The sequence below is a fragment of the Apodemus sylvaticus genome, chromosome 2, assembly GCF_947179515.1.
Source record: "Apodemus sylvaticus chromosome 2, mApoSyl1.1, whole genome shotgun sequence".
NCBI lineage: Eukaryota > Metazoa > Chordata > Mammalia > Rodentia > Muridae > Apodemus > Apodemus sylvaticus.
In genome coordinates, this window is record NC_067473.1 from 20,173,479 (window position 1) to 20,188,107 (window position 14,629).

A 14,629-nucleotide genomic window follows, 5' to 3' on the forward strand; every position below is an offset into this window, starting at 1 on the left:
GGGGTGACGGGGAGGCCCAGGCCCCCATTCCTTCTTCTTGCTGGGGCCCGGGCCGCTTCGGGGTGAGGGGGAGGCCCAGGCCCCCATTCCTTCTTCTCGCTGGGGCCCGGGCCGCTTCGGGGTGACGGGGAGGCCCAGGCCCCCATTCCTTCTTCTTGCTGGGGCCCGGGCCGCTTCGGGGTGAGGGGGAGGCCCAGGCCCCCATTCCTTCTTCTTGCTGGGGCCCGGGCCGCTTCGGGGTGAGGGGGAGGCCCAGGCCCCCATTCCTTCTTCTTGCTGGGGCCCGGGACGCTTCGGGGAGAGGGGGAGGCCCAGGCCCCCATTCCTTCTTCTTGCTGGGGCCCGGGCCGCTTCGGGGTGAGGGGGAGGCCCAGGCCCCCATTCCTTCTTCTCGCTGGGGCCCGGGCCGCTTCGGGGTTACGGGGGAGGCCCAGGCCCCCATTGCTTCTTCTCGCTGGGGCCCGGGCCGCTTCGGGGTTACGGGGAGGCCCAGGCCCCCATTGCTTCTTCTCGCTGGGGCCCGGGCCGCTTCGGGGTGACGGGGAGGCCCAGGCCCCCATTGCTTCTTCTCGCTGGGGCCCGGGCCGCTTCGGGGTGACGGGGAGGCCCAGGCCCCCATTGCTTCTTCTCGCTGGGGCCCGGGCCGCTTCGGGGTGACGGGGAGGCCCAGGCCCCCATTGCTTCTTCTCGCTGGGGCCCGGGCCGGTTCGGGGTGACGGGGAGGCCCAGGCCCCCATTCCTCCTTCTCGCTGGGGCCCGGGCCGCTTCGGGGTGACGGGGAGGCCCAGGCCCCCATTCCTCCTTCTCGCTGGGGCCCGGGCCGCTTCGGGGTGACGGGGAGGCCCAGGCCCCCATTCCTCCTTCTCGCTGGGGCCCGGGCCGCTTCGGGGTGACGGGGAGGCCCATGCCCCCATTCCTCCTTCTCGCTGGGGCCCGGGCCGCTTCGGGGTGACGGGGAGGCCCAGGCCCCCATTCCTCCTTCTCGCTGGGGCCCGGGCCGCTTCGGGGAGACGGGGAGGCCCAGGCCCCCATTCCTGCTTCTCGCTGGTGCCGGGCCGCTTCGGGGTGACGGGGAGGCCCAGGCCCCCATTCCTGCTTCTCGCTGGGGCCCGGGCCGCTTCGGGGTGACGGGGAGGCCCAGGCCACCATTGCTTCTTCTCGCTGGGTCCCGGGCCGCTTCGGGGTGATGGGGAGGCCCAGGCCACCATTGCTTCTTCTCGCTGGGGCCCGGGCCGCTTCGGGGTGACAGGGAGGCCCAGGCCACCATTGCTTCTTCTCGCTGGGGCCCGGGCCGCTTCGGGGTGACGGGGAGGCCCAGGCCACCATTGCTTCTTCTCGCTGGGGCCCGGGCCGCTTCGGGGTGACGGGGAGGCCCAGGCCCCCATTGCTTCTTCTCGCTGGGGCCCGGGCCGCTTCGGGGTGACGGGGAGGCCCAGGCCCCCATTGCTTCTTCTCGCTGGGGCCCGGGCCGCTTCGGGGTGACGGGGAGGCCCAGGCCCCCATTCCTTCTTCTCGCTGGGGCCCGGGCCGCTTCGGGGTGACGGGGAGGCCCAGGCCCCCATTCCTTCTTCTCGCTGGGGCCCGGGCCGCTTCGGGGTGACGGGGAGGCCCAGGTCCCCATTCCTGCTTCTCGCTGGGGCCCGGGCCGCTTCGGGGTGACGGGGAGGCCCAGGCCCCCATTCCTCCTTCTAGCTGGGGCCCGGGCCGCTTCGGGGTGACGGGGAGGCCCAGGCCCCCATTCCTCCTTCTTGCTGGGGCCCGGGCCGCTTCGGGGTGACGGGGAGGCCCAGGCCCCCATTCCTTCTTCTTGCTGGGGCCCGGGCCGCTTCGGGGTGACGGGGAGGCCCAGGCCCCCATTCCTTCTTCTTGCTGGGGCCCGGGCCGCTTCGGGGTGAGGGGGAGGCCCAGGCCCCAATTCCTTCTTCTTGCTGGGGCCCGGGCCGCTTCGGGGTGAGGGGGAGGCCCAGGCCCCCATTCCTTCTTCTTGCTGGGGCCCGGGCCGCTTCAGGGTGAGGGGGAGGCCCAGGCCCCCATTCCTTCTTCTTGCTGGGGCCCGGGCCGCTTCGGGGTGAGGGGGAGGCCCAGGCCCCCATTCCTTCTTCTTTCTGGGGCCCGGGCCGCTTCGGGGTGAGGATGAGGCCCAGGCCCCCATTCCTTCTTTTCGCTGGGGCCCGGGCCGCTAAGGGGTGAGGATGAGGCCCAGGCCCCCATTCCTTCTTCTCGCTGGGGCCCGGGCCGCTTCGGGGTGACGGGGAGGCCCAGGCCCCCATTGCTTCTTCTCGCTGGGGCCTGGGCCCCTTCGGGGTGACGGGGAGGCCCAGGCCCCCATTGCTTCTTCTCGCTGGGGCCCGGGCCGCTTCGGGGTGACGGGGAGGCCCAGGCCCCCATTCCTCCTTCTCGCTGGGGCCCGGGCCGCTTCGGGGTGACGGGGAGGCCCAGGCCCCCATTCCTCCTTCTCGCTGGGGCCCGGGCCGCTTCGGGGTGACGGGGAGGCCCAGGCCCCCATTCCTCCTTCTCGCTGGGGCCCGGGCCGCTTCGGGGTGACGGGGAGGCCCAGGCCCCCATTCCTCCTTCTCGCTGGGGCCCGGGCCGCTTCGGGGTGACGGGGAGGCCCAGGCCCCCATTCCTCCTTCTCGCTGGGGCCCGGGCCGCTTCGGGGTGACGGGGAGGCCCATGCCCCCATTCCTCCTTCTCGCTGGGGCCCGGGCCGCTTCGGGGTGACGGGGAGGCCCATGCCCCCATTCCTCCTTCTCGCTGGGGCCCGGGCCGCTTCGGGGTGACGGGGAGGCCCATGCCCCCATTCCTCCTTCTAGCTGGGGCCCGGGCCGCTTCGGGGTGACGGGGAGGCCCAGGCCCCCATTCCTCCTTCTAGCTGGGGCCCGGGCCGCTTCGGGGTGACGGGGAGGCCCAGGCCCCCATTCCTCCTTCTTGCTGGGGCCCGGGCCGCTTCGGGGTGACGGGGAGGCCCAGGCCCCCATTCCTTCTTCTTGCTGGGGCCCGGGCCGCTTCGGGGTGAGGGGGAGGCCCAGGCCCCCATTCCTTCTTCTTGCTGGGGCCCGGGCCGCTTCGGGGTGAGGGGGAGGCCCAGGCCCCCATTCCTTCTTCTTGCTGGGGCCCGGGCCGCTTCGGGGTGAGGGGGAGGCCCAGGCCCCCATTCCTTCTTCTTGCTGGGGCCCGGGCCGCTTCGGGGTGAGGGGGAGGCCCAGGCCCCCATTCCTTCTTCTTGCTGGGGCCCGGGCCGCTTCGGGGTGAGGGGGAGGCCCAGGCCCCCATTCCTTCTTCTTTCTGGGGCCCGGGCCGCTTCGGGGTGAGGATGAGGCCCAGGCCCCCATTCCTTCTTCTCGCTGGGGCCCGGGCCGCTAAAGGGTGAGGATGAGGCCCAGGCCCCCATTCCTTCTTCTCGCTGGGGCCCGGGCCGCATCGGGGTGACGGGGAGGCCCAGGCCCCCATTCCTTCTTCTCGCTGGGGCCCGGGCCGCATCGGGGTGACGGGGAGGCCCAGGCCCCCATTCCTCCTTCTTCTGGGGCCCGGGCCGATTCTGGGTGACGGGGAGGCCCAGGCCCCCATTCCTCCTTCTAGCTGGGGCCCGGGCCGCTTCGGGGTGACGGGGAGGCCCAGGCCCCCATTCCTTCTTCTCGCTGGGGCCCGGGCCGCTTCGGGGTGACGGGGAGGCCCAGGCCCCCATTCCTTCTTCTCGCTGGGGCCCGGGCCGCTTCGGGGTGACGGGTAGGCCCAGGCCCCCATTCCTCCTTCTCGCTGGGGCCCGGGCCGATTCTGGGTGACGGGGAGGCCCAGGCCCCCATTCCTCCTTCTTGCTGGGGCCCGGGCCGCTTCGGGGTGACGGGGAGGCCCAGGCCACCATTCCTCCTTCTTGCTGGGGCCCGGGGCGCTTCGGGGTGACGGGGAGGCCCAGGCCCCCATTGCTTCTTCTTGCTGGGGCCCGGGGCGCTTCGGGGTGACGGGGAGGCCCAGGCCACCATTGCTTCTTCTCGCTGGGGCCCGGGCCGCTTCGGGGTGATGGGGAGGCCCAGGCCACCATTGCTTCTTCTCGCTGGGGCCCGGGCCGCTTCGGGGTGACGGGGAGGCCCAGGCCCCCATTCCTGCTTCTCGCTGGGGCCCGGGCCGCTTCGGGGTGACGGGGAGGCCCAGGCCCCCATTCCTGCTTCTCGCTGGGGCCCGGGCCGATTCTGGGTGACGGGGAGGCCCAGGCCCCCATTCCTGCTTCTCGCTGGGGCCCGGGCCGATTCTGGGTGACGGGGAGGCCCAGGCCCCCATTCCTTCTTCTCGCTGGGGCCCGGGCCGCTTCGGGGTGACGGGGAGGCCCAGGCCCCCATTCCTCCTTCTCGCTGGGGCCCGGGCCGCATCGGGGTGACGGGTAGGCCCAGGCCCCCATTCCTCCTTCTCGCTGGGGCCCGGGCCGCATCGGGGTGACGGGTAGGCCCAGGCCCCCATTCCTCCTTCTCGCTGGGGCCCGGGCCGCATCGGGGTGACGGGTAGGCCCAGGCCCCCATTCCTCCTTCTCGCTGGGGCCCGGGCCGCTTCGGGGTGACGGGTAGGCCCAGGCCCCCATTCCTCCTTCTCGCTGGGGCCCGGGCCGCTTAGGGGTGACGGGTAGGCCCAGGCCCCCATTCCTTCTTCTCGCTGGGGCCCGGGCCGCTTCGGGGTGACGGGGAGGCCCAGGCCACCATTGCTTCTTCTCGCTGGGGCCCGGGCCGCTTCGGGGTGACGGGGAGGCCCAGGCCCCCATTCCTTCTTCTTGCTGGGGCCAGGGCCGCTTCGGGGTGACGGGGAGGCCCAGGCCACCATTGCTTCTTCTCGCTGGGGCCAGGGCCGCTTCGGGGTGAGGGGGAGGCCCAGTCCCCCATTGCTTCTTCTCTCTGGGGCCCGGGCCGCTTCGGGGTGAGGGGGAGGCCCAGGCCCCCATTGCTTCTTCTCGCTGGGGCCCGGGCCGCTTCGGGGTGAGGGGGAGGCCCAGGCCCCCATTCCTTCTTCTAGCTGGGGCCCGGGCCGCTTCGGGGTGACGGGGAGGCCCAGGCCCCCATTCCTTCTTCTAGCTGGGGCCCGGGCCGATTCTGGGTGACGGGGAGGCCCAGGCCCCCATTCCTGCTTCTCGCTGGGGCCCGGGCCGATTCTGGGTGACGGGGAGGCCCAGGCCCCCATTCCTGCTTCTCGCTGGGGCCCGGGCCGCTTCGGGGTGACGGGGAGGCCCAGGCCCCCATTCCTGCTTCTCGCTGGGGCCCGGGCCGCTTCGGGGTGACGGGGAGGCCCAGGCCCCCATTCCTTCTTCTTGCTGGGGCCCGGGCCGCTTCGGGGTGACGGGGAGGCCCAGGGCGCCATTCCTTCTTCTTGCTGGGGCCCGGGCCGCTTCGGGGTGACGGGGAGGCCCAGGCCCCCATTACTTCTTCTTGCTGGGGCCCGGGCCGCTTCGGGGGTGACGGGGAGGCCCAGGCCCCCATTGCTTCTTCTCGCTGGGGCCCGGGCCGCTTCGGGGTGACGGGGAGGCCCAGGCCCCCATTGCTTCTTCTCGCTGGGGCCCGGGCCCCTTCGGGGTGACGGGGAGGCCCAGGCCCCCATTGCTTCTTCTCGCTGGGGCCCGGGCCGCTTCGGGGTGACGGGGAGGCCCAGGCCCCCATTCCTCCTTCTCGCTGCGGCCCGGGCCGCTTCGGGGTGACGGGGAGGCCCAGGCCCCCATTCCTCCTTCTCGCTGGGGCCCGGGCCGCTTCGGGGTGACGGGGAGGCCCAGGCCCCCATTCCTCCTTCTCGCTGGGGCCCGGGCCGCTTCGGGGTGACGGGGAGGCCCAGGCCCCCATTCCTCCTTCTCGCTGGGGCCCGGGCCGCTTCGGGGTGACGGGGAGGCCCAGGCCCCCATTCCTCCTTCTCGCTGGGGCCCGGGCCGCTTCGGGGTGACGGGGAGGCCCAGGCCCCCATTCCTCCTTCTCGCTGTGGCCCGGGCCGCTGCGGGGTGACGGGGAGGCCCATGCCCCCATTCCTCCTTCTCGCTGGGGCCCGGGCCGCTTCGGTGGGACGGGGAGGCCCATGCCCCCATTCCTCCTTCTCGCTGGGGCCCGGGCCGCTTCGGGGTGACGGGGAGGCCCAGGCCCCCATTCCTCCTTCTAGCTGGGGCCCGGGCCGCTTCGGGGTGACGGGGAGGCCCAGGCCCCCATTCTTCCTTCTTGCTGGGGCCCGGGCCGCTTCGGGGTGACGGGGAGGCCCAGGCCCCCATTCCTTCTTCTTGCTGGGGCCCGGGCCGCTTCGGGGTGACGGGGAGGCCCAGGCCCCCATTCCTTCTTCTTGCTGGGGCCCGGGCCGCTTCGGGGTGAGGGGGAGGCCCAGTCCCCCATTCCTTCTTCTTGCTGGGGCCCGGGCCGCTTCGGGGTGAGGGGGAGGCCCAGGCCCCCATTCCTTCTTCTTGCTGGGGCCCGGGCCGCTTCGGGGTGAGGGGGAGGCCCAGGCCCCCATTCCTTCTTCTTGCTGGGGCCCGGGCCGCTTCGGGGTGAGGGGGAGGCCCAGGCCCCCATTCCTTCTTCTTTCTGGGGCCCGGGCCGCTTCGGGGTGAGGATGAGGCCCAGGCCCCCATTCCTTCTTTTCGCTGGGGCCCGGGCCGCTAAGGGGTGAGGATGAGGCCCAGGCCCCCATTCCTTCTTCTCGCTGGGGCCCGGGCCGCTTCGGGGTGACGGGGAGGCCCAGGCCCCCATTGCTTCTTCTCGCTGGGGCCCGGGCCGCTTCGGGGTGACGGGGAGGCCCAGGCCCCCATTCCTCCTTCTCGCTGGGGCCTGGCCGCTTCGGGGTGACGGGGAGGCCCAGGCCCCCATTCCTCCTTCTCCCTGGGGCCCGGGCCGCTTCGGGGTGACGGGGAGGCCCAGGCCCCCATTCCTCCTTCTCGCTGGGGCCCGGGCCGCTTCGGGGTGACGGGGAGGCCCAGGCCCCCATTCCTCCTTCTCGCTGGGGCCCGGGCCGCTTTGGGGTGACGGGGAGGCCCAGGCCACCATTCCTTCTTCTTGCTGGGGCCCGGGCCGCTTCGGGGTGACGGGGAGGCCCAGGCCCCCATTCCTTCTTCTTGCTGGGGCCCGGGCCGCTTCGGGGTGACGGGGAGGCCCAGGCCCCCATTCCTTCTTCTTGCTGGGGCCCGGGACGCTTCGGGGTGAGGGGGAGGCCCAGGCCCCCATTCCTTCTTCTTGCTGGGGCCCGGGCCGCTTCGGGGTGAGGGGGAGGCCCAGGCCCCCATTCCTTCTTCTCGCTGGGGCCCGGGCCGCTTCGGGGTGACGGGGGAGGCCCAGGCCCCCATTGCTTCTTCTCGCTGGGGCCCGGGCCGCTTCGGGGTGACGGGGAGGCCCAGGCCCCCATTGCTTCTTCTCGCTGGGGCCCGGGCCGCTTCGGGGTGACGGGGAGGCCCAGGCCCCCATTGCTTCTTCTCGCTGGGGCCCGGGCCCCTTCGGGGTGACGGGGAGGCCCAGGCCCCCATTGCTTCTTCTCGCTGGGGCCCGGGCCGCTTCGGGGTGACGGGGAGGCCCAGGCCCCCATTCCTCCTTCTCGCTGGGGCCCGGGCCGCTTAGGGGTGACGGGGAGGCCCAGGCCCCCATTCCTCCTTCTCGCTGGGGCCCGGGCCGCTTCGGGGTGACGGGGAGGCCCAGGCCCCCATTCCTCCTTCTAGCTGGGGCCCGGGCCGCTTCGGGGTGACGGGGAGGCCCAGGCCCCCATTCTTCCTTCTTGCTGGGGCCCGGGCCGCTTCGGGGTGACGGGGAGGCCCAGGCCCCCATTCCTTCTTCTTGCTGGGGCCCGGGCCGCTTCGGGGTGACGGGGAGGCCCAGGCCCCCATTCCTTCTTCTTGCTGGGGCCCGGGCCGCTTCGGGGTGAGGGGGAGGCCCAGGCCCCCATTCCTTCTTCTTGCTGGGGCCCGGGCCGCTTCGGGGTGAGGGGGAGGCCCAGGCCCCCATTCCTTCTTCTTGCTGGGGCCCGGGCCGCTTCGGGGTGAGGGGGAGGCCCAGGCCCCCATTCCTTCTTCTTGCTGGGGCCCGGGCCGCTTCGGGGTGAGGGGGAGGCCCAGGCCCCCATTCCTTCTTCTTTCTGGGGCCCGGGCCGCTTCGGGGTGAGGATGAGGCCCAGGCCCCCATTCCTTCTTTTCGCTGGGGCCCGGGCCGCTAAGGGGTGAGGATGAGGCCCAGGCCCCCATTCCTTCTTCTCCCTGGGGCCCGGGCCGCTTCGGGGTGACGGGGAGGCCCAGGCCCCCATAGCTTCTTCTCGCTGGGGCCCGGGCCGCTTCGGGGTGACGGGGAGGCCCAGGCCCCCATTCCTCCTTCTCGCTGGGGCCCGGCCGCTTCGGGGTGACGGGGAGGCCCAGGCCCCCATTCCTCCTTCTCCCTGGGGCCCGGGCCGCTTCGGGGTGACGGGGAGGCCCAGGCCCCCATTCCTCCTTCTCGCTGGGGCCCGGGCCGATTCGGGGTGACGGGGAGGCCCAGGCCCCCATTCCTCCTTCTCGCTGGGGCCCGGGCCGCTTTGGGGTGACGGGGAGGCCCAGGCCCCCATTCCTTCTTCTTGCTGGGGCCCGGGCCGCTTCGGGGTGACGGGGAGGCCCAGGCCCCCATTCCTTCTTCCTGCTGGGGCCCGGGCCGCTTCGGGGTGACGGGGAGGCCCAGGCCCCCATTCCTTCTTCTTGCTGGGGCCCGGGACGCTTCGGGGTGAGGGGGAGGCCCAGGCCCCCATTCCTCCTTCTCGCTGGGGCCCGGGCTGCTTCGGGGTGACGGGGTGGCCCAGGCCCCCATTCCTCCTTCTCACTGGGGCCCGGGCCGCTTCGGGGTGACGGGGTGGCCCAGGCCCACATTCCTCCTTCTCGCTGGGGCCCGGGCCGCTTCGGGGTGACGGGGTGGCCCAGGCCCCCATTCCTCCTTCTCGCTGGGGCCCGGGCCGCTTCGGGGTGACGGGGAGGCCCAGGCCCCCATTGATCCTTCTCGCTGGGGCCCGGGCCGCTTCGGGGTGACGGGGAGGCCCAGGCCCCCATTGATCCTTCTCGCTGGGGCCCGGGCCGCTTCGGGGTGACGGGGAGGCCCAGGCCCCCATTCCTCCTTCTCGCTGGGGCCCGGGCCGCTTCGGGGTGACGGGGAGGCCCAGGCCCCCATTTCTCCTTCTCGCTGGGGCCCGGGCCGCTTCGGGGTGACGGGGAGGCCCAGGCCCCCATTGATCCTTCTCGCTGGGGCCCGGGCCGCTTCTGGGTGAGGGGGATGCCCAGGCCCCCATTCCTTCTTCTCGCTGGGGCCCGGGCCGCTTCGGGGTGAGGGGGAGGCCCAGGCCCCCATTCCTTCTTCTCGCTGGGGCCCAGGCCGCTTCGGGGTGACGGGGAGGCCCAGGCCCCCATTGCTTCTTCTCGCTGGGGCCCGGGCCGCTTCGGGGTGAGGGGGAGGCCCAGGCCCCCATTCCTCCTTCTCGCTGGGGCCCGGGCCGCTTCGAGGTGAGGGGGAGGCCCAGGCCACCATTCCTCATTCTCGCTGGGGCCCGGGCCACTTCGGGGTGAGGGGGAGGCCCAGGCCCCCATTCCTCCTTCTCGCTGGGGCCCGGGCCGCTTCGGGGTGACGGGGAGGCCCAGGCCCCCATTCCTCCTTCTTGCTGGGGCCCGGGCCGCTTCGGGGTGTCGGGGAGGCCCAGGCCACCATTCCTCCTTCTTGCTGGGGCCCGGGCCGCTTCCGGGTGACGGGGAGGCCCAGGCCACCATTCCTTCTTCTTGCTGGGGCCCGGGCCGCTTCGGGGTGACGGGGAGGCCCAGGCCACCATTCCTCCTTCTTGCTGGGGCCCGGGCCGCTTTGGGGTGACGGGGAGGCCCAGGCCACCATTCCTTCTTCTTGCTGGGGCCCGGGCCGCTTCGGGGTGACGGGGTGGCCCAGGCCACCATTGCTTTTTCTCGCTGGGGCCCGGGCCGCTTCGGGGTGACGGGGAGGCCCAGGCCCCCATTCCTCCTTCTCGCTGGGGCCCGGGCCGCTTCGGGGTGACGGGGAGGCCCAGGCCCCCATTCCTCCTTCTCGCTGGGGCCCGGGCCGCTTCGGGGTGAGGGGGAGGCCCAGGCCCCCATTCCTCCTTCTCGCTTGGGCCCGGGCCGCTTCGGGGTTAGGGGGAGGCCCAGGCCCCCATTCCTTCTTCTCGCTGGGGCCCGGGCCGCTTCGGGGTGAGGGGGAGGCCCAGGCCCCCATTCCTCCTTCTCGCTGTGGCCCGGGCCTCTTCGGGGTGACGGGGAGGCCCAGGCCCCCATTCCTCCTTCTCGCTGGGGCCCGGGCCGCTTCGGGGTGACGGGGAGGCCCAGGCCCCCATTCCTCCTTCTCGCTGGGGCCCGGGCCGCTTCGGGGTGACGGGGAGGCCCAGGCCCCCATTGATCCTTCTCGCTGGGGCCCGGGCCGCTTCGGGGTGACGGGGAGGCCCAGGCCCCTATTCCTCCTTCTCGCTGGGGCCCGGGCTGCTTCGGGGTGACGGGGAGGCCCAGGCCCCCATTCCTTCTTCTTGCTGGGGCCCGGGCCGCTTCGGGGTGACGGGGAGGCCCAGGCCACCATTGCTTCTTCTCGCTGGGGCCCGGGCCGCTTCGGGGTGAGGGGGAGGCCCAGGCCCCCATTCCTTCTTCTAACTGGGGCCCGGGCCGCTTCGGGGTGACGGGGAGGCCCAGGCCCCCATTCCTTCTTCTAGCTGGGGCCCGGCCGCTTCGGGGTGACGGGGAGGCCCAGGCCCCCATTCCTGCTTCTTGCTGGGGCCCGGGCCGATTCTGGGTGACGGGGAGGCCCAGGCCCCCATTCCTGCTTCTCGCTGGGGCCCGGGCCGCTTCGGGGTGCCGGGGAGGCCCAGGCCCCCATTCCTGCTTCTCGCTGGGGCCCGGGCCGCTTCGGGGTGACGGGGAGGCCCAGGCTCCCATTCCTTCTTCTTGCTGGGTCCCGGGCCGCTTCGGGGTGACGGGGAGGCCCAGGCCCCCATTCCTTCTTCTTGCTGGGGCCCCGGGCCGCTTCGGGGTGACGGGGAGGCCCAGGCCACCATTCCTTCTTCTTGCCGGGGCCCGGGCCGCTTCGGGGTGACGGGGAGGCCCAGGCCACCATTCCTTCTTCTTGCCGGGGCCCGGGCCACTTAGGGGTGACGGGGAGGCCCAGGCCACCATTCCTTCTTCTTGCCGGGGCCCGGGCCGCTTCGGGGTGACGGGTAGGCCCAGGCCCCCATTGCTTCTTCTTGCCTGCGCCCAGGCCGCTTCGGGGTGGTGGGTAGGCCCAGGCCCCCATTGCTTCTTCTCGCTGGCGCCCGGGCCGCTTCGGGGTGACGGGTAGGCCCAGGCCCCCATTCCTTCTTCTCGCTGGGGCCCGGGCCGCTTCGGGGTGACGGGTAGGCCCAGGCCCCCATTGCTTCTTCTCGCTGGCACCCGGGCCGCTTCGTGGTGACAGGTAGGCCCAGGCCCCCATTCCTTCTTCTCGCTGGGGCACGGGCCGCTTCGGGGTGACGGGTAGGCCCAGGCCCCCATTCCTTCTTCTCGCTGGGGCCCGGGCCGCTTCGGATAGACGGGTAGGCCCAGGCCCCCATTGCTTCTTCTCGCTGGGGCCCGGACCCCTTCGGGGTGACGGGGAGGCCCAGGCCCCCATTGCTTCTTCTCGCTGGGGCCCGGGCCGCTTCGGGGTGACGGGGAGGCCCAGGCCCCCATTGCTTCTTCTCGCTGGGGCCCGGGCCGCTTCGGGGTGACGGGGAGGCCCAGGCCCCCATTGCTTCTTCTCGCTGGGGCCCGGGCCGCTTCGGGGTGACGGGGAGGCCCAGGCCCCCATTGCTTCTTCTCGCTGGGGCCCGGGCCGCTTCGGGGTGAAGGGGAGGCCCAGGCCCCCATTCCTTCTTCTCGCTGGGGCCCGGGCCGCTTCGGGGTGACGGGGAGGCCCAGGCCCCCATTCCTTCTTCTCGGTGGGGCCCGGGCCGCTTCGGGGTGACGGGGAGGCCCAGGTCCCCATTGCTTCTTCTCGCTGGGGCCCGGGCCGCTTCGGGGTGACGGGGAGGCCCAGGCCCCCATTGCTTCTTCTCGCTGGGGCCCGGGCCGCTTCGGGGTGACGGGGAGGCCCAGGCCCCCATTGCTTCTTCTCGCTGGGGCCCGGGCCGCTTCGGGGTGACGGGGAGGCCCAGGCCCCCATTGCTTCTTCTCGCTGGGGCCCGGGCCGCTTCGGGGTGACGGGGAGGCCCAGGCCCCCATTGCTTCTTCTCGCTGGGGCCCGGGCCGCTTCGGGGTGAGGGGGAGGCCCAGGCCCCCATTCCTCCTTCTCGCTGGGGCCCGGGCCGCTTCGGGGTGAGGGGGAGGCCCAGGCCCCCATTCCTCCTTCTCGCTGGGGCCCGGGCCGCTTCGGGGTGAGGGGGAGGCCCAGGCCACCATTCCTCCTTCTCGCTGGGGCCCGGGCCGCTTCGGGGTGAGGGGGAGGCCCAGGCCCCCATTCCTCCTTCTCGCTGGGGCCCGGGCCGCTTCGGGGTGACGGGGAGGCCCAGGCCCCCATTCCTCCTTCTTGCTGGGGCCCGGGCCACTTCGGGGTGTCGGGGAGGCCCAGGCCACCATTCCTCCTTCTTGCTGGGGCCAGGGCCGCTTCCGGGTGACGGGGAGGCCCAGGCCACCATTCCTTCTTCTTGCTGGGGCCCGGGCCGCTTCGGGGTGACGGGGAGGCCCAGGCCACCATTCCTCCTTCTTGCTGGGGCCCGGGCCGCTTTGGGGTGACGGGGAGGCCCAGGCCACCATTCCTTCTTCTTGCTGGGGCCCGGGCCGCTTCGGGGTGACGGGGTGGCCCAGGCCACCATTGCTTTTTCTCGCTGGGGCCCGGGCCGCTTCGGGGTGACGGGGAGGCCCAGGCCCCCATTCCTCCTTCTCGCTGGGGCCCGGGCCGCTTCGGGGTGACGGGGAGGCCCAGGCCCCCATTCCTCCTTCTTGCTGGGGCCCGGGCCGCTTCGGCGTGAGGGGGAGGCCCAGGCCCCCATTCCTCCTTCTCGCTTGGGCCCGGGCCGCTTCGGGGTGAGGGGGAGGCCCAGGCCCCCATTCCTCCTTCTCGCTGGGGCCCGGGCCGCTTCGGGGTGAGGGGGAGGCCCAGGCCCCCATTCCTCCTTCTCGCTGTGGCCCGGGCCGCTTCGGGGTGACGGGGAGGCCCAGGCCCCCATTCCTCCTTCTCGCTGGGGCCCGGGCCGCTTCGGGGTGACGGGGAGCCCCAGGCCCCCATTCCTCCTTCTCGCTGGGGCCCGGGCCGCTTCGGGGTGACGGGGAGGCCCAGGCCCCCATTGATCCTTCTCGCTGGGGCCCGGGCCGCTTCGGGGTGACGGGGAGGCCCAGGCCCCCATTCCTCCTTCTCGCTGGGGCCCGGTCCGCTTCGGGGTGACGGGGAGGCCCAGGCCCCCATTGATCCTTCTCGCTGGGGCCCGGGCCGCTTCGGGGTGACGGGGAGGCCCAGGCCCCTATTCCTCCTTCTCGCTGGGGCCCGGGCCGCTTTGGGGTGACGGGGAGGCCCAGGCCCCCATTCCTCCTTTTCGCTGGGGCCCGGGCTGCTTCGGGGTGACGGGGAGGCCCAGGCCCCCATTCCTCCTTCTCGCTGGGGCCCGGGCCGCTTCGGGGTGACGGGGTGGCCCAGGCCCCCATTCCTCCTTCTCGCTGGGGCCCGGGCCGCTTCGGGGTGAAGGGTAGGTCCAGGCCCCCATTCCTCCTTCTCGCTGGGGCCCGGGCCCTTCGGGGTGACGGGGAGGCCCAGGCCCCCATTCCTCCTTCTTGCTGGGGCCCGGGCCGATTCGGGGTGACGGGGAGGCCCAGGCCCCCATTCCTCCTTCTTGCTGGGGCCCGGGCTGCTTCGGGGTGACGGGGAGGCCCAGGCCCCCATTCCTCCTTCTCGCTGGGGCCCGGGCCGATTCGTGGTGACAGGGATGCCCAGGCCCCCATTCCTCCTTCTCGCTGGGGCCCGGGCCGCTTCGGGGTGACGGGGAGGCCCAGGCCCCCATTCCTCCTTCTCGCTGGGGCCGGGGCCGCTTCGGGGTGAGGGGGAGGCCCAGGCCCCCATTCCTCCTTCTCGCTGGGGCCCGGGCCGATTCTGGGTGACGGGGAGGCCCAGGCCCCCATTCCTCCTTCTCGCTGGGGCCCGGGCCGATTCTGGGTGACGGGGAGGCCCAGGCCCCCATTCCTCCTTCTCGCTGGGGCCCGGGCCGCATCGGGGTGACGGGGAGGCCCAGGCCCCCATTCCTCCTTCTCGCTGGGGCCCGGGCCGCATCGGGGTGACGGGGAGGCCCAGGCCCCCATTCCTCCTTCTAGCTGGGGCCCGGGCCGATTCTGGGTGACGGGGAGGCCCAGGCCCCCATTCCTGCTTCTCGCTGGGGCCCGGGCCGATTCTGGGTGACGGGGAGGCCCAGGCCCCCATTCCTCCTTCTTGCTGGGGCCAGGGCCGCATCGGGGTGACGGGGAGGCCCAGGCCCCCATTGCTTCTTCTTGCTGGGGCCCGGGCCGCTTCGGGGTGACGGGGAGGCCCAGGCCACCATTGCTTCTTCTTGCTGGGGCCGGGGCGCTTCGGGGTGACGGAGAGGCCCAGGCCCCCATTTCTCCTTCTCGCTGGGGCCCGGGCCGCTTCGCAGTGACGGGGAGGCCCAGGCCCCCATTCCTCCTTCTCGCTGGGGCCCGGGCCGCTTC